Below are 20,480 nucleotides of genomic sequence, written 5' to 3' on the forward strand. Positions count from 1 at the left end.
TGAATGACAATCAAAAGGAACTTCTGTTTGAAATATGTCACACTTTGAAACAACAGCTTGAAACTGATCTTTACTGATTATGAGTCATGGTGCTATGGTTACAGCCTAGAAACAAAGCAACAGTCAAGCTAATGGAAGGCAACATTGTCAACCCATCCAAAAGAATGTCGTCTAGTCAGATCAAACATCAAAACAAAGCATATTTGCTTTCTTGATGACAAGGGACAAAATTCATTCAGGGTTTGTTCCCACAGGTCAGACCGTCAATCAAACCTTTCATTTGGAAGTTTTAATAAGATTGTGCAACAGTGTTCATCAAAAAAGACCCTGTCTGTGGCAGACAGGAGATTGGTTCTTCCACCATGACAATGCACCTGCACACAGCCATCTCTGTTAGAGAGTTTTTGGCTAGAAATGGCATGGGTCTGTTGCCCATGCACCTTACTCCTCTGACCCAGCTCCGTGCAACTTTGTCTTATTTTCATGCATGAAAAGTGGCATGAAAAGATATTGAAAAAGTCAAGAAAAAAATGAGGAAGGATCTGTGAGCTGTTTCTAAAGATGACTACAAAAAATGTTTCAAACTATGGAGCTACTGGTGGGATAAATGCATTAGTTGTACTGGAGAGCATTTTGTAAACATGTAACTTTTAAAAAATAATTCCGTTTGTTTTTGGATACCCCCTTGTATTTTGAACATAAAACCAATGGCTTAGCAACATGGTTGCAGTTTATCCAGCACCACAAGCACTCCAGGTAGTCATTAGTGACATGGATCGCCAGAGTGTAAGTGTCACTTTGTGTGTCCCCACCGTGCTACCTCATATGCAGACTCTTTAATTAGGAACATGATTGTGCAGTTAGCACCTGACCCCAAGGTTCAAACTAGGACATCTTCTTAGCCAAAGATGCCGAGATTGCTAAATCACATGAATGTATGGTAGCAGCAAGGGACATACTTTCTGATAATTAGCAGGTGGTAAAGTTATAAGTTAGAGCTCCTTTGATTATTCGAGGGGGGTGATGTCACGGCACTCCCCACCTTCACCTGCAGCAAGCCTGGCGGGTGCAAATAAGTCACAGTCGTGATCCTCACTCACAACATTGTTCAGGCTCTTGGCATTGCTCTCTTTTGCATCTGTTTTCACTCAATGGACCAGTCAGTGTTCCTGCACCAACTGTACTATGGTACATATTATACAGTATTGCTCTTATGCAGATCCGATGTGTTGAGTATGCCAAAGAGTAGTCCATCTGGCGTTAGTTTGCCACAAGCAGCAAGCTACAGGGTGGCCATTAGAAACATCAGTATTTTTCCTGGACTTGGAGGCTATCTCTGACATCCCACACGCATTGGTTGTGGAGTAGCATGTGATTGGGCTTCAGGTAGATACAGCAGTGACGGTCAGCCTCATTACATTTACAGGCTTTTGGGTTGCCTTGCCTTGCAATGGTCACTAAATCAAGTTGTGTCTTATAGTAAATAGTGTATTCCCTTGCTGCAGCAATTCTCCATCTTAGCACTGTATAAGAATGTGGTGTGGCAACTTACATTGCTAGTGGTTAATTCACTATAGATGCAATTTTTTTTAGGTTAGAAGCCTTTTATATTGTATGGTTTCCAGATAGTGGAGGCAGTACCTTTAGTATCTCAGTCAGACCCCTTTCCTAGATTTGGACTCTTTACTATGGTCATATGGCCAGCTATTTGAGAATTCAAGTATGTTGGGTTGTGCAGCAGATTTTGAGATGTACATCTCTCTCAAAACATCAGCAATACCTAAATTTTGTTGGCCCAGCTGAATTCCCTTTACCATGTGCAACAACTTCAAGACTCAGTTGCAACATTGGCAGGTCACTGCGCAACATGTCATGGACTCATATTCAATTCTGCAGCCAGAGGTGTTGTTGGTAAAGTTGTCAGGTCAGTACTTATCACTCATCAATTGTGCAGCTGCAGTTGCCGTAGGATACCACTTCTCTGAGTTTCTGGATGTTCAACATCCCCTTTTGTGCTTTAACAGTTCAGTTGCTTGCTTCTTGCAATGTTGTCTGCATTAAGAATTTATCAATGATGTTTGGAGCAGTTGATTCAGGACATTCCCTGTTGTGTCAATTATGTTGACAACATCCACGTCACAGGCTCCATGTGAGAGGAGCAGTTACAAAATCTACCACCAGTTTTCCAACACTTTCTTAATAATGGCCTTCAGTGAAAACTGGAAAAAATTTAGTTTCTCCCCAAAGGTGCATTTTTTGGGTCATTTGCTTAGCAGATATGGCCTTATCCCTATAGATGAACACATCAAAGCCACTATCAACCCATTGGCACCCAAGAACCTGAAGGGCAAGGTTGCACACATCTGCCATTATCTTAACCAGATTCACCAAAAGGGCAACAAATTTGTGTGTTCTGTGGCCCATCAATGGACTTTTCAGTCCCTCAAGCAGTGTTTGTGCTCCACTCCATGCTCCACTTCTTTTATGCCAGGTACACTGTTTATCCTGGTTGCCAATGGATCCCAGATGCGTTCTGTTGCACGGAAATCCAAATGGCACCGAGCAGTCCATAGCTTGCACACTGAAGATGCTTTCAGCTGTGCAATGTAACTATTCACAGGTGGAAAAAGAGGCAATGGCTATCATTTTAAGCACTGAAAAGTTTCATGTTTTCTCATATGGTGCAAAGTTCCTGACCATCACTAACCACAAGTTGCTAGCATTACTGGTCCATTGTGCAGTATGCTGATACGGGTACACTACTGCAGTTGTCACTAGGACCAGATCTGGAGACCAACCAACAAAGGGCTCTCGTTTTCACATTGGATGATTCCTTGCAGCATACATTGCTCAGTTTTCATTCAACAGTGCAAGAGGACATGGCTGCTATCGCTACTGACCCGTCTTTTCAGAAAGTCATTTCACAGTCCCGACAGGATGGCCCACGTGCACCCCGTCAGGAGCAGTCAGTGTGGCATACATATTTCCTCCTATGTGTCCGACTCAATGTGGTCCAGAGGTTCCTTATGCTTGGCACAGAGGAGCAAAGCTGTTGAGTGGTTGTCCCTCTGATATTGTCTCCTCACATATTCCAGCCGCTTTATGCATCACACTGCATTATATCACCTATGAAGGCTTTGACATGGTGTCACATCTATTAGCCAACGTTTAATCACAGTATTGGACATCTCGTACAGGCTTGTCTGTCTGGCCTGTCCACAGAAAGAGGCGATGCCTCTGCATCGGTTTTGCCCTTGGCCAGTCTCAGAACACTCCCGGAATAGGGTAATGTAATTTTCTGTATGCTGCTAAACTGTCTTCATGTGTTGTCCATCATTTTTGCTGTCAAGAGCTTTCCCCCTGGATCCTCATATTCGATATGATCACCAATTTGTGTCACAGGAGTTTGAGGATTTTTGTAAACGTAACAGTATCTATAATATGACTACCACCCATTCCAATCAGCTTCTATCTCTGAGGTGGAGTACCTCATGTGAATGTTCGAGACCCAAACGAAAAAGTCCATATCTGTCTTTTCCCATCCTGATGCACTGTCTTGTTTCTCTCCACGTACTGGGTGATGCCAGCTAACGGATGCTGAGTGGCGATGTTTGCACTGCATTTTTTTGCGATGAATGTCAATTGGGAGCAGTTGATCCATCATTCCAATTAGTTGGGTCCATGATCTGTTTGACCCACAATGCCGCCAGTTCTGCACAAGCCGGTTGATGGGCTGGTTGCTGCATTTTCCCAATAGGCGTCTCCTGATTGTGTCAGTATGCACACCTGTTGCCATCTCCACCATGTCCTCTGCAATCCTACTTTCGCCCACAGAACAGGATGCCAGCAGTGACTGCTCCTGTGACCCCTGCTTCAGAGCCCACAGACTTGGCATCATCTTTTCCCCGCTTGCCCATGGATGAGTCTTTGCCACCACCGATTCAAGAGGACCATCTGTTATGGCCATGGAATCTTGCACCCTCTCCTGTTTGGCGATTCAGGTTGCATCACAAGACTGGTCATTTTTGCCCCTACTTGGCGTTTACAGTGGGAAAGGATTTAGTATCCCTGCTAGAATATACTGATATGCATGCAGATGAGCTGGCATGGATCTCATGGCAGAATATTGCAGCAAGCTGTCATGGAAGATGTGTGTGAAGCACTGTGTGGGTGAAACCATTTACCCAGGTTCTTATATGTTGCCTGTGATAGGCCAAGGCTGTAAGTTCCTTGGGTGATTTCAACTACCTCAGACATGGCTGTCGCCTCATGCCATGCTCTGTTTCTGTGTTCTTAGTTGTTCAGTTGTCTGCATTGCTCATGTTTTGTCTTTATCTCTGTGATCGTCTCTACACTGTGTTTGGACTCTGTGCTCCCTTGTAGATATACTTGTACTTTGAGCTTCATTCCTTCTTCATGGGTTCAGCTCCCTGGCTTTGCCACCATACAGTGGAAATATTGAGTCACGGAGATCAAAACAAACAAACACACACACACATTCGCACAAACACAACTCACATACACTCATCAATAGTGATGAGCAGGACACTGCCTGGTAAAGGAACAGGAACTGTGGAGAGCAGTGAAGGAAATGATTGGTGTCTTGTATATAGGAGGGTAGGTTGCAGATAATGGGCTGAAGGTGTTGGTCTATGAAAGCAGAGATTCTCTCAGTGGAGGCACAGAAGCCAGCTACAATGGGGTGTCCTTGGTGGTTGGGTTTATGGACTTTAGGAATTATCTAGAAACTAGAAGTTTGGGGATTGGTAGGGATGAGGATAGAGGCAGATTCAAAGGAGAGGTTCTGGGATGGATCTAAGGATTTGAGGATAAACCGGAGATCCTGTAGGATTTCTGGAATGGGGTCCCTGTAGCAGAGTTTGTAGGTGGACGTATCTGGCAGCTGAACTGCGCCAGATAGGGTTCAGGTTCATGTGCACTCCTCCATCCAACGGTGATCCACCCCTACTGCTCCTAAATCACCCTTTATTAACTTTCCAGAATTTCTTATTCTCGAACCTTGCCTCACCATCATTCCCCAATCCCCTCAACATGCAAACCTTACATTCGCTGAAAGACCCACAATCCACCACCTAGAAACTGATCCCGACTTTATAAGCCTACCTCCTGACAAAGGATCCACCACAGTCGGTTTGAACAGCGAGAATTACCTGGTGGAAGGACTCCGCCAGCTGTCAGATTCGTCCAGCTACTAACCTTGCCACAGTGACCCCATTCCGCAACAGGTCAAGCAAGTATGGCATACTTATGCTAGGACAGTACTTGCCATCTGTGCGATCAACTGGATGCCAGTTCAGCGCCTACATTAGCACCTGTGGAGCCTAACTATGTACTAATACAGGTGTTTGAGCATGGGTCGAGACCTAGGTCTTCGGAACCATTTGTGCTATTGATGTGTAAATTTAATCATTTCATGTACTACATATACACTGTTGCAACAATAAATCTTGAGTGGTTTGGCAACCTCTGGATGGTTGTACTAATTTTTTTTTTCCAGCAGTTTATGCTGAAGTCGTCAGGTAACATCCACAATGTATCATCATTAACACAAAGCATACAATCAACTAAAGATTAATAATACACAAAAGCACAAAATCCAGTATTACAGCATGGTTGAGTACTGCAAGAACAGGTTAGCTTCCGATGTTAGCAGACAACGCCACAGACACCCCCCCTCCCCACCCTCCTTTCCACAACCATCGTCAAAGTCATAACTCGACGCTGACATTTCATCGAGGGTTTGTGTGACTGCTGCCATTTGAAATGCACTGTGGAATGATTTGATCTTCCGTTCCATTAGGTGACTTCCAGTGTATGTGGACCTCAGACAACATCTGGCCCAGGATTCCATCATGAGCTGCTGAGCCACAGTGCCCTCTCCCTTCCGCCCTTGTGAACTACTATGGCTATGGTAACACTATGACGGCTTCAGTTTGGTGATGCACTTAGTTGCCTATTAATATCCATTTTCTGGTCTATGCCACATAGACAGATGACCCTCACCCGTAAGGCTGCTTTCCACTAGGTTCATAATTCAGTGAAGTGGCGAGTGATTAACCAGCCAAAAGCGTGCTTGCACACGGGCAGGAATCAGCTGCTATATAGTGTCCTTTGCAACATGACTCGAAGAGTGAGGTTGAATCAAGGGGTATCTCTAACAGCAAAGATTATCACGGAACACATGGAAGAAGTGATTGAATATATAGAGAAAGAAAAATGCGTGCAAAAACGGTTCGACCGAAGAGATGTGTACGAGGCGTCCAATACGCTTCTAAAAGAACTCACAGATGAGGACGCAAAATAGAAGGTGTTTCAAAAAGATGCATGCGATTTCAGAATACGAGTTTCCATCCAAAATTTTCGGGATTGGTGCTGCCATCTGTTGAAAACCTTACCTTTGGACTAATGGTCACCATGACCCTTGAAGTAGTTCCCATCTGCACGTACACACCAGTCCGAGCAATTCTGCCACTGGTCAAACATGTTCTGGAAGTCCTGTTCTTTGAGGGTTTTTATCACCGCCAGCGATGCTTCTTGAATCCTCTCAAGAGTGTCGAACTGACGGCCTTTCAACTTGAGTTTCAGTTCTGAGAATAGCACGAAGTCGCAAGGTGCCAGATCTGGCGAGTATGGTGGGTGAGGTACAACCGCCATGTTGTTTGTTGCCAAAAAGGTCCTGGTGAGCAATGACATGTGACAGGGTACGTTGTCGTGATACAGCAGCCAGTTCTCTTGACGCCAAAGTTTGGGCCGTCGTCACCGCACATTTTCATGGAGCCATTGCAAAACGTCACAGTAGTACGCGAAATTCACTGTTTGGTTGGGTGGGACGAATTCCTTGTGCACAATTCCCTTGGTATAATGCTCTTCACTTTGCTGTTCACCTGTCTCGCATTTTTGGGTCTTGGAGAGCCCGGGCTCTTCCACTGGGACGAATGTTGCTTTGTCTGTGGGTCATAACTGTAAATCCAGCTCTCGTCGCCAGTGATAACCCATGACTAGAAGGTTGGATCATGAGATGCGTCTGATGAAGGTCCATGCACACTTCAACACGCTGTGCCTTCTGATCGGCAATCAAGATGATTGACACAAGTTTTGCGGAGGCACGATGCATGCCCAATTCATCAGGCAACATTCGTTGACATGTCTCATAACCAATACCTACTTCATCCGCAAGGTCTTGAATGGTTCGACATCGATCCGCACGAACCAATTGTTGAAGTTTGGCAACAATGTCTGGCGTTGTGCAGCTAACGGGCCTTCCAGTGTGAGCATGATCTTCGACGTCTGTACGGCCAGCCCTGAACCAAGCATGCCACTCAAACACACACGTAGGGCTCATGCTCTGTCCCCCAATCACTTGTTGAATCTTTGCAACGGTCTCCGTAGCACTTTTCCCGAGATTCGCACAGAATTTGATACACACGCGCTGTTCTGTTCGTGGATCCATCGTAAAATCGCCACACACTCAACACAGAGTATTATGGAAATCACAGTGGACACACAACGCGACCTCTCAGCTGAACGCCACTCCACACACTGTCTCATCAGATATGCAGCTCTTGCCATCTAGCGGTGCAAAGATCTACTACTCCTACTTTCCAGATGGCACCACCAGTCCCGAAAAATTCTGAATTCCACCTCATACTATCTAAGATTAAGTAGGAGATAGACACGTCAAAAATACGTTGCGGCATTGAACTTCCTCGTTAATGCATACTGTCGGATGAGGAGGGTGATGCAGAAGTGTCGTTGCCACGTCGCAAATGGATTCGACATAGGCATGTAGCTATGACAATGAGGCCTATACTCGGATGGATGAACAAGTGGCGTACAGAATTGACTAACACTGACAATTTAATTTCTGAATATGGGAAGACAAGAGCTGATAGATCTTTCGATACTTACTCTGAGAATTTCATTCTTTCTTCACATTACTATATTAAGGATGAATTTAACTTTTTTTAGTAATAGTATGAAGCAGTGATTATTATCAAAGTACTAGCGTCCATATTCCTGGATTTCCCAAAAGCTTTTGACACAGTGCCCCACTGCAGTCTGTTAACGAAGGTACAAGCATACGACACAGGTTCCCAGACAAGTGAGCTACTCTAAAGGCCGGTTCCCACTAGGGCTGCCGCGCGTCAAAACGGCGCGTCAGCGGCGTGGTTGCCATGGAAATGGCGTCAGCGGCAAGGCGCGGCGGGCTCTGCGGCGCGGTTTGACCATGTCGAACCGCTTCCGCTGCCGCGTGCCGCGCTCCAGGTGCGCGCCGCCAATCACAGAACGCGCTGAGCGTGACGTCAGGTACGGACTCCCGGGCCACACGAACTTTCGCCGAACCGCTGGCGCGGACGCGGCGGCAGCTATGAAATACTTATCATCCGATTCCAAGGAAACTATTCGGTAGAAAAATTTGATTCTTGGGCATGTTACAGCCTGATATCTTCTCTCGATAAAGGACCGAATTTCTTTTCGTTATTCGTCGTGGTTACTTGCTGTATCGCATTTACGTAAACCTTTACACGAAATTTTAATGAGTGTGCAGAGGTAAAAACGCATTGCGTGGACTTTGCGTACAGTTCATTTTAGGTAATACATTATTGCGTATGAAATTTAGTCAACATATCGAAATTGTTTTTAAAGCTGAGAGCAGATCGATAGCTATCACCGTTCTCGAGATATTGTCTGATATGTCGGCGGACGGGCTATGCCGTGACCGCGCGCGGGTTGCTCGGCGACGCGACCGGTACTTCGTCCTGCTCGTCGTAAACCATGTGGTTGTATCAACCGCAAATTTCGTAAACGGTTCAAGAAATCGAATTTTTTTTTTTTTTTTTTTTTTTTTTTTTTTTTTTTTTCAAACGATAACTTGTGAAAAGTCATGTATTTCGTCGCATGATAAATATCCTAAATCTGTTTATCTACCGAGATATGAAAGTAACTACAGTTTTTCAGAAGGGATAGATGAATTGTTTTAAACAGCATTTAATAGCATGTGGAATGAGAAGTTTCGCCTTTTACTTTAAGGCATCTTCGGTGGAATCTAGAATGATTCAGTTTTGTTTTGATATGTGATACTTGCAGATTATAAAACAGTTCACATCTTTTTTTACGTGAATGACTGATTACTTACAGTGAATCGAGTTTTTGGCGGACATATACGTTTCGCCTCACCTGGTCACATGCTGGAGGTTGAACTAAAACTTAGATTATGGAACATAAGCACATTTTTATGTTCGCTCTTTTTTCTTCTGTCACTAGCTGTAGATGTTTTACCGAAAACTCTGATTTGAAGTCGTAACTACAGTGTGTTCACCTCATGTCCCTTGCTGTCTGGTTTGTTTATGTACATGTTGCCAATCTGCAGAATTATATGCTGAAAACTAATGTTTGTTTATTTTTGTTCTCTTTATATCTGTATGTATGTGTGGCTAGCCAGTGATAATTATAGAAAGTTGAAAGTAAATCCAGTAGTTGTCAGACAGTGGTTGAAAGATTTGGTGTTCAGCTGATTTCAGTTTTGGTTTAAATGTTTTGTGGAGGAGTGCATGGAAGAGTAAATTCACTGCTTACAGTAATAGATAAAATAGTACAATAGCATTTCAACAGATGATTATTATCAGAATACTGTCACCCAACCCCTTTGTCCTCACTCTTTGACGCCCCATAATACGTCCTGTCAACTAACCCCTATTGTTGTCAAGGTTGTACCGTGATTTCCTCTTCCTCCTCTATTTAATTCCGTACTTCTTCTTTAGTCACACGATCCTCGTATCTAATCTTCAGCATTCTTATTGATCACCACGTTTTGAAAGCGTCCATTGTCTTCTTGACAGAACTGTTTATCGTCCACATTTGACTTACATACAAGGCTGCACTCCACACAAATACCTTTGTAAAATAGTATCCAACCATTAGAATTTATATTCGATGTGAACAAATTTTCTTTTTCAGAACTCTTTTTTTGCTATTGACAGTCTTCAGTCAGGTTTGCGTCTGCACCAGGAAATACCTTACAATTTAAAATCTGGTTTCGAAAACTCTGTTCCAAATTTATATTATTCTTTCATGATTCTTAAGCAAGGTGCTGGCGATGATTACATTATGCTCTGTGGAAAATTCTATCAGGTGGCTTCCACTTTCATCCCTTCCACCTAGCCTTTGTGTTCTTACTGTTTTCGTGTACCTGCTACCGTATCACATTTTAAATTTTTGTCTTGCTTAACTATCTGAATAATCTCTTTTATCGTACATTGTTTCAATGTGTTAGGGGATAGTGAACAATCATGAACGGTAGTCATGACATCTGTTTATGTTGAAATGAGAAAACATGAATAATGAAATATGTGAAAGAGTACATTGTACAGAAAATGAAAAATTGGTATGTCTTCACCCAACTTCGTCTTTCCTTCATGTAGGTGTAAGATATCGTTATTCAAACACGCCGGTCGTTTCGGTGGGTCCCAGCCCGTACCTCAGTGGCTGTCCGTCATTGGCTACCGCTAGCGTCTGCCGCTTCCAGGTGGGAACGCCAATTCCGCGAGCCGCCGCGTCAACGCGAAAAACGCTTGCCGCTGCCGTTGCCGCACGCCGCGCTGCCGCGCTCTAGTGGGAACCGGCCTTAAGACTTCTTAAGTAACGCAACCCAGTACGTTTTCCTCGACGACAACGTGATCATTACAGACGGGATATCGTCAGGAGTGCCCCCGGTAGGTGTTGTAGGACCGCTGTTAATCACTTTATACAGAAATGGTCTGGCAGCAATCTGTTTGCTAATGATGCTGCAGTGTACAGGACGGCATCATCTTTGAGTGACTGTAGGAGGATACAAGATGACTTAGACAAAATTTCTAGCTGGTGCGATGAATGGCAGCTGGCTCTAAACGTGGGAAAATGTAAGTTAATGCAGATGAGTAGGAAAAGTGGTCCCGTAATCTTTGATTACAGCATTAGTATTGTGCTGCTTGATCCAGTCACGTCGATTAAATATCTAGATGTAACATTGCAAAGTGACATGAAATAAAACGAGCACGTAAGAATGGTAATAGGGATTGTGAATGGTCGATTTCGGTTTAATGGAGAATTTTACGAAATTGTGGTTCATTTGTGAATGAGACCGTGTATAGAACACCAGCGAGACACATTCGTGAGTACTGCTTTAGTGTTTGGGATTCCCACAAGGTCGGATTAAAAGAAGACATTGAAGCAGTTCGGAGGAGGATTGCTAGATTTGTTACCGGTAGGTTCTAACAACACGCAAGTACTGCAGAGATGCTTCCGGGAATCCTGTACCTGCTGCATCGATAATGGGAATGGAGTTTAAATAATAATAATAATAATAATGGCTCTGAGCACTATGGGACTTAACTTCTATGGTCATCAATCCCCTAGAACTTAGAACTACTTAAACCTAACTAACCTAAGGACATCACACACATCCATGCCCGAGGCAGGATTCGAACCCGCGACCGTAGCCGTCGCTCGGTTCCAGACTGTAGCGCCTAGAACAGCTCGACCATTCCGGCCGGCTGGCGTTTCAAGGCACTGGTTGTTTGTGTTAGGGGAAATTCACAGGTCGCCCCAGTGGGCTCGTTCAAGACGTGGAGTGCATCTAGCAAGAGTTTTGCACGGAGTCCACAGAAGTCTACTCGTCGCGCCAGTTGAAAGTAAGCCATTTCTCGTGTTTTTGGCGTGTCTTACAGCGAGGTTAGTATTTCAAATCATAGCGGATTCTGTTGTTACAAGTCCTTCATGATGGCGATAACAACGTGTACACTTTTGAAAATTCATTCGGGGCGTGAATATGGAGGATAACAATTTCCTTTTAGGTTTAGTGTTCAGTGTTGAGGTTACATTCTACTACAATGTTATAGTGAACCAACTCAATCCCCATCAGGTTACCTTCCATTGGGAAAGCTGTTGCACTCAGCGACTGTTGTATTGACTTCTAAATTATAGATTTCAGCGATCAGTCGTCCTTTTTAAATTTTATTGGCAGATCTAGATTTCAGATAGAAGCTAGCCATTCTTAATGCACTATTATTTATGCTCAATGCATGTAATGCCTGTTGTTCGGGCTTCATCCACAGTTTTTACGAAATTCAATGAACTGTGGATGAAGCCCGACCAACAGGCATTACAAACATTGAGAAAAAATTATAGTGCATTGAGAATGGCTAGCTTCTAGCTAAAATCTAGATCTGCCAATAAAATTTAAAAAGGACTTCTGATCGCTGAGCCGGCCGAAGTGGCCGTGCGGTTAAAGGCGCTGCAGTCTGGAACCGCAAGACCGCTACGGTCGCAGGTTCGAATCCTGCCTCGGGCATGGATGTTTGTGATGTCCTTAGGTTAGTTAGGTTTAACTAGTTCTAAGTTCTAGGGGACTAATGACCTCAGCAGTTGAGTCCCATAGTGCTCAGAGCCATTTGAACCATTTTTTTCTGATCGCTGAAATCTGTAATTTACAAGTCAGACCAAGCCTATAAAATTCAATTCAGTTTATTGCCACGAATTCTAAACCAGGTCTTACATATCCAGTATCAGTTATAAGATAGGAGGGCGTGTTGAAAAGTAATGCCACTGAATTTTTATGTTAAAACTCTCGAAGCTTTTTAAATAAAACAAACGTTGTTAACACTGTACCCCTTTATTCTTCGTGTCTACATATTTGCAGTCTTCTGCCGCTGGAGGGCTTCGAATTGTGGCGTGTAACATGACAGTGCGTTAGAAATAGCGTACTGCAATCGGGTTTCGAATTCGAAGAGTTCGCCCACACATTTATTGCACCCTCTCCTTCAGCGTGACACACGATGTCTTGGGTTTACTGTCATCGACCGTCCTCAATACAGTTCCGACTTGGCCCATCCGGTTTTCATCTGCTTCCAGAACTTACAGAACGCCTTCGAGGACTCCAGCCATATTGACAGCAATGGAGCGGTGCATGCAGAGGTGGGTTGTGGCTCCGTCAACAAAGTGAAACTTTGTACAGTGGCGACATCAACAAACTGGTCTCTCATTGGGAGAAATGTGTTTGTTGCCAGCGTGACTATTTTGGGAAATAAATATGTAGACACAAAGAATAAAAATGTAGAATGTTAATAACGTTCGTTTCGCTTAAAAAGCTTTAAGACTTTTCATATAAAAAATTCGGAGGCGTTACTTTTGGCATGTCCTCGTACAATGCTTCAGAGAGGAGAAACACGTCGTTATCCAGGTAGTTACGTATAGCTGTGTCCACGCCGTACCATGCACCTTTGTGCTTGATGTTTATGAGGCCATACCACGCCGTACCATGCACCTTTGTGCTTGATGTTTATGAGGCCATAACTCCTGAACTATGTGTCGTATGATGATATAAGTGTGTAGGTAGATTCAGCGGCATATGTGGATATTGTCTGCGAAATTTATTGCGAATAGAGTCAGTACCAAAGAAGTAATAAATTTAAATGCCATGCATGACGCGGCAGGTTATAGCACCTTATTGTTTATGACGTCATATCTCCTGAACTATGTGTTGCACAATGATATAATTTTGCACTTACATTCAGTGGTATGTGTGCATACTGTCTGTAAAATGTGTCGCGAATACAGTCAGTAGTGAAGAAGTGATAAATTATGACGTCATACTTCATGCAGAATTTTACTGCATGAACAACGGAAAGGTAGTAAGACATAATTTTTTTTCTTTTCAACATTTCGTTGAGATTGTCAGCGAGAAAAAATTTCGTAAAGGTTTTAAATTATGCGTGAAGTCGCTAAGAGATCTCATTCTCAAATAGTGGGTGAATGAAGTTTGGAAATTCATGTATCGCGAACTACATTTTCTTTTTCAGATGGTTCAAATGGCTCTCAGCACTACGGGACTTAACTTCTGAGGTCATCAGTCCCCTAGAACTCAGAACTACTTTAACCTAACTAACCTAACGACATCACACACATCCATGCCCGAGGCAGGATTCGAACTTGCGGCCGTAGCGGTCGCGCGGTTCCAGACTGTAGCGCCTAGAACCGCTCGGCCACTTTCTTTTTCACCCCCACTCTTTTGATAGGCAGATAGCTCTTACCCCCACAGCGATTGTCGCCCGACAGTAAGGTACATGCGTACCAAGATCGATTGAAATCGGTGCAGCGGTTTAGGAGGAGATGTAGAGCATACAGACGCACACACACTAACACACAAACATCCATTTTTATAATATGTGTGGATACAGAATGAACTTGGGCTCCACCGACAAAATTCCGGAGGTTGTTCGGGGACATTTTCTGAGTATTCTGATATGAAGGACCCATAGTCAGTGGTGGCTTTATTCAGTTTGTCACCCTTAGTTACCTCTTTTCATGGCTAAATACCTTCACAACAGTGATAAGGTCTGTATCACGACACAAAACAGAGTAATGTAACAACCCTCAAGTAGAAGCAAAAGTAATGTACTGAGGTTGATACCGACTGGAGAACGTCTGAGGAATCGGCCACTGCTTTCAGTGAACCCATACACGAGGTGCAGAAAACCTGTCCGTACTCTTGTATATCAATATTAACGAACAATTAAGTCAGTCGGAAAGGAAATGAGACAGAACCGAGCAGTTCTGAAAGAAGTTTTCATGTTCAAGAGTATAGTGGGCTTTACTGTTACCAACAAAAAGTACCCTGAGTGAATGGAAAAGGTGTTCCCTAACAAGACACACAGTCCAATCGTCGACATTTGCAGTGTTATGCATATATTTTCAGTTCATGGGGGATACAAGGATAAATGAGTGCAAGGAATCAAACAAAATGCAATTACACTGTAATGAACCACCGAATACCAAGGTCCCTCATACCAAAATACTCAGAAAATATTCATGAACAATCTCCAACATTTTATAGGTGCAGTTCTCGTTCACTCTACAGAGCAACTATTGTTAATAAAAATGACGAAATAAAACAGAACTTTGAAACTATAATCCAATAAAAACAATACAAAATAAAAGGAATTCATTTAGAGTTCTATGTGAATAACTTATAGCTGATATTACTGGATTTGCTACTGGCAGCGTCTAAGAATTCGATGTTAGCCAACTAACTGCAACCATACCTACATCTAGACCTATTGTTATTACATATTCTACTTTGCCTCCAATGGTTATAAGCGAGCCTTGACAATTCTTGAGTCTTCATATAGCACGTGTAAGTGGGCACTGCATTTTCACTATATATTTTTTTAAATTTTGTAATAGCTCCTCTTAGTTGCATTTTGTTCTTGTATATCTTTCATTATTGTGGAGACTGATTGCTTGATGTTATTTTGATATTCAGAGCATTTACTTAATCTTGAAGACTGAAAGTTTAGCAATGTTTTTTTTTAGATATTCGATGTTTAATCATGTTGACTTTTGTTCAACAGTAGACATGAAGATTGAAGATGTAGAATATTAATAACGTTTGTTTCGTTTAAAAAGGTTTAAGAGTTTTCATGTAAAATATTCAGAGGCATTAATTTTCTTAACGCCCTCGTACAGTGTTGTATGACCCGGCGCTATCCAGATACTTATATACAGGGAGGTCAGAAAATGTGTGAAATGCTTGTAGGGATGTTACAGGGCAGGTTGTACTGAGACATAAATGTTAGGAAAGAAATTCGATACGTTGCGCCGTTTCCGAGTTATTTAGCATTGAAGTTAGCCAATCGGGGCGTCGCGCGCGTAAATTCAAGTTTCAGCTAACGAGACAAAGCACTTGTTGGGCAACACCGCCCCTGGCAGGCCGCTAGAGTGTGAGCGCGCGACGCCCCGATTGGCTAACTTCAATGCTAAATAACTCGGAAACGGAGCAACGTATCGAATTTCTTACTTAACATTTATGTCTCAGTACAACCTGGCCTGTAACATCCCTACATGCATTTCACACATTTTCTGACCACCCTGTATATAACTGTCCGTGCACGCCCGCGCCAGCAGCGTCTGGCTCTAAGCTTATGTTTATGAAGTCATATCTACTGAACTATGTGTCGTACAATGGGTCGTTTACAAGTGTTTGCAAATCGTAGTGTAATTTTCTGCATTCTCTCTCTACCTGAAAGCGGGGGCAACTAAAACTCGTATGATCAGCGAAACCTTACTTTCCACGTTTACAGAGTCGTGTGTTCCTATATTCCACTCGATGCACATGTTTGGGATAAGGAGCATGACATGTTTATACGTGCACCATACCTCGAATAGGGGTTATGTCGCGCATACTGAGAATAAGGTATACACCCGCCTCACAGTGCTTTTTGTGTCCCAGTCAGACTGCCATTTGTCTAACTTTCTGCCATATAAGTGTCTTTTATTACAGATATGCTATCCTGTGTTTTGTACACTCGATAGCAATACAACGCTGCTCTATAGCATACCACGATGTCCAACAGACATATCCAAGCAATCATCAGTAAACGTTCGACAGGTGTAGTGCGAAAGGCAGCCGTGAGCCTCAGGAGTACGCTCCGCCTTATTAGTCGCAGTATTGTTCCACAGCTCTCCAGGAGAAGGCGATTCCCCCATACGCTGACAGCGACACCCACAATTAGCATTGAAGACAGCTTCGTGATATGACCGCACAACATGCACCGGTTATTTATAGCCGGCAGTGACAGCACGAGCAGTCTTATGTGTTATTTTATCTGCTTTCAGAGTAACTGATTTTATATGTAAACGAAAGTCCTGTTCTCGTCTAGAAGAATGTCCAGATACCTGCAAACAGTCGCTGTCAGCGAAACCCGCAACGGCGTTGAAGGTAGGTTCGTCATATGACCGCACAACATGCAGCGATAATTTATGGTCGGCAGTGCAGCTCGAGCAACTTTTTGCATAATTTTAGCCACTTTTTCAGTAACAGATTTTACCTGTTTTAGAAAGTTCTTTTTATCGTCTAGGACAGGGCTTCACAACATACGTGCTCGCGGAGCAAGCTGTGAGCAGCAAGGCGCGAGCACAGAGCAGCGCTAGCACGCTACCCCCACTACCGGACCAGAGCGGAGAGTGGGGAGAGTCATGTGAGGCACACAACACCTGCCGCCAGTCAATGTAAATCCGCGGCCACCTGCAGGGATATCACTCACGAATTATACTGCGACAAACGCAACAAATAAAGGAGAATGTACACGTGCCAGATAATTTTATTAGCTTAGTGTATGCCTCTACATTCGTATTAATTTGTGAATTGTTACACAATATAAGGTGTCACTGAAGTGTGGGATTCTCGGTTATCTTGTACTTTTTGCCCTTTACAATTGCGTTTATGTTCAGAGTAATTGTTCTTGTGCATTGTAGGCGCAGCATGCAGCTTAAATTTCGATCAGAAAATGCGTTTCTCAGGTGCGTCTTGTTACATTTCATTGCAGAGAACAGTTGTTCACAAACATACGTAGAACCGAACATTGATATTGTAGCCGCCAATTTGTGCAATCGAGGAAATCTATGCTGAGGGAAGTGTCTGTAGAATTCCAAAATGTTTTTCTTGTTCTGAAATTTGTCTCCGTATTCTCTGTCACACTGCAGGTCAATAATTTCTAGTTGCAGCTCAGGACGAATCTCTTCAATATTCGCTGAATATGGAGAGGAGAACAGATCAAAATCACTGTCTAGTGCTGTCAGATCTTGAAAGCGTTGATCAAATTTTTCCTTAAGGCCAACTAAACTATGTGAATAACGTTCACAGTTTTTGTGAACATCTTGCATGGATGGTAATTTAGGAAAATGAGCTAGATTTCCTGTTTCCAGCTGACTCACCCAAAGTGTCAATTTCATTTTAAAAGCTCGTATTCGATCTATGAAATGAGTAATTAGCAGATCTTTACCTTGTAGTGAAATGTTCAAAGCATTCAGATGGCTAGTTAAATCTGCTAAGAACGCAAGATCACATTTCCATGAAGGCTCTTTCAATTCAGGAACACACATGTTATTTATTTCCATGAACATATTTATCTCATCTAATAGGCAAAAAAATCGATTTAATAATTCGCCACGACTAAGCCAGGACCTCGCTGTAATAAGGCAGGCTACCATACTGGTTTTCTACATCCTCAAGAAAGCTTTTAAATTGTCTGTGTTGTAGCCCATGCTTCCTTATATAATTGGTTGTACGAACAACAACACTCATCACATTTTTTAGAGTGATACTCATTGCACATAAGTTTTCCTGGTGTATCACACAGTGAACGCCGCTTATTTCATTCTGCACGGTCAGTTTTTGCATTTTCTCCTTCAACAGCGCAACGAAACCTGAATTTTTCCCTGTCATCGCTGGTGCACCGTCTGTAGACACCGAAACTAAAGAATTCTAGGACAATGCTATATTTTCAACACTTTCTTCAACACTACTTAAAATATCACCTCCAGTTGCAGTGTTCTTCTTGATTACTACATCGAGGAGCTCCTCCCTCACCTGAAGATCTCTATTAACACCTCTAATAAATATGCCAAGCTGCGCTGTTCCAGTGATATCAACACTTTCGTCCAGAGCTAGAGAATACGCCATAAAATCTTCACAGATATTTGCAAGCTGGCTCTGGACGTCGTCTGCCACGTCCTGTATGCGACGCATAATGGTCATGTTAGATAATGGCACAATCAGAAACTGTTCAACTTGAGATGGACACAAATGTTCCGCTGCAGCTACCAAACATTCTTTTATTAAATCGCCATCAGTGAAGGGGCGCAGGGATTTTGCTAAAAGCAAAGCAATTTTGTAACTCACTCTGAGAGCTGCCTCAGTTGATTTTTCTTCGTCGTCCAGATCTTCTTCGGATAGCTTCCTTTTAAGTTTAATAACTTCCTGTGTACGATCTGGTCCATCATATTTTCCACTTCCGTAGTCTTTCGCGTGGTACGACATATAATGTCGCTGCAAATTAAATTTCCTAAAAGAATTCAGCGTTTTGTGACATACTAAACATTTTGCAACTCCATCTTTTTCTGTAAACAGATACAATTTCTCCCAATGGGGGTTGAACTGCGAAAGCATGGTTAGGGTTACACAACGGCGACTTGACATGATTCTTAACCAGCGAAGTGACTGTTAGAGCTGATCGTAGTACTTTAAACGTTACACAGTCGGTGCGAATTCAATAGGCATGCTGCGGCCCTATTCAAACGTGCGCGCGCATTTCCCCTCCCTCCCCTTCCACACTACTCCACCCCCTTGCACCTGCTCACGAGCACGTGCCTGAGCAGACGCGAGTACTCGCGCTCAAAACCGGCCAGTTGTTAAGCCCTGGTCTAGGAGAATGGCTGGATACCGGAGGGCAGTGCATCACGAGCAATCTTACCTGAGGGCAGTGCATCACGAGCAATCTTACGCATAATTTTAGCCACTTCCTGAGTAACGGGTTTATCTGTTTTAGAAAGTTCTTTTTATCATCTAAGAGAATGCCTGAGTACCTACTAGCAGTGCTGCATTTTAAAGTGGACCTCTACTAAACAAGAATTTGCCGAACTCAACAGCGCATACCATAGTCGAACACTAGAGAGACTCTTCAAAGCTTCATTTATTTTGAGCCTTTTCCCGAGAAAAGATTTACTGCCGCTTCATTTCGGTGAAAATGACGGTTCCAGCAACCACATACCTGCATCTGTAGCAGATGTAGCTTTTTCCGCTATTACGAGAACATGTTGTAAATTTCATTTTTCAATGGAACGCACCAGCACCGCAGTGGCCCTTAAATCTAAGAGCCTTTTTTAATAATGGGTTGCCTCAAGTGACTGGCCATTAAAATTGCTACACCATGAAGAAATGCAGATGATGAATGGGTATTCAGTGGACAAATATATTATACAGGATGATTCAAAAAGAATACCACAACTTTAGGAATTTAAAACTCTGCAATGACAAAAGGCAGACTAAGCACTATCTGTCGGCGAATTAAGGGAGCTATAAGGTTTCATTTAGTTGTACATCTGTTCGCTTGAGGCGCTGTTGACTATGCGTCAGTGTCAGTTGATGCTAAGATGGCGACCGCTCAACAGAAAGCTTTTTGTGTTATTGAGTACGGCAGAAGTGAATCAACGACAGTTGTTCAGCGTGCATTTCGAACGAAGTATGGTGTTAAACCTCCTGATAGGTGGTGTATTAAACGTTGGTATAAACAGTTTACAGAGAATGGGTGTTTGTGCAAAGGGAAAAGTTCTGGACGGCCGAGAACGAGTGATGAAAATGTAGCACGCATCCAGCAAGCATTTGTTCGCAGCCCAGGAAAATCGACTCGCAGAGCTAGCAGAGAGCTGCAAATTCCACAATCAACTGTATGGAGAGTCCTACGAAAAAGGTTAGATATGAAACCTTATCGTCTGAAATTGGTTCAAGCACTGTCTGCAGCTGATAAGATTAAAAGAATCGATATCCATGATTTCATCCTTGCTCAAATGGAAACAGATGAATCTTTCGTTTCAAAGATTGTGTTTAGTAATGAAGCAACTTTCCACACTAGCGGGAAAGTCAACCG

The sequence above is a fragment of the Schistocerca americana genome, chromosome 4 (genome assembly GCF_021461395.2).
Source record: "Schistocerca americana isolate TAMUIC-IGC-003095 chromosome 4, iqSchAmer2.1, whole genome shotgun sequence".
Classification (NCBI taxonomy): Eukaryota; Metazoa; Arthropoda; class Insecta; order Orthoptera; family Acrididae; genus Schistocerca; species Schistocerca americana.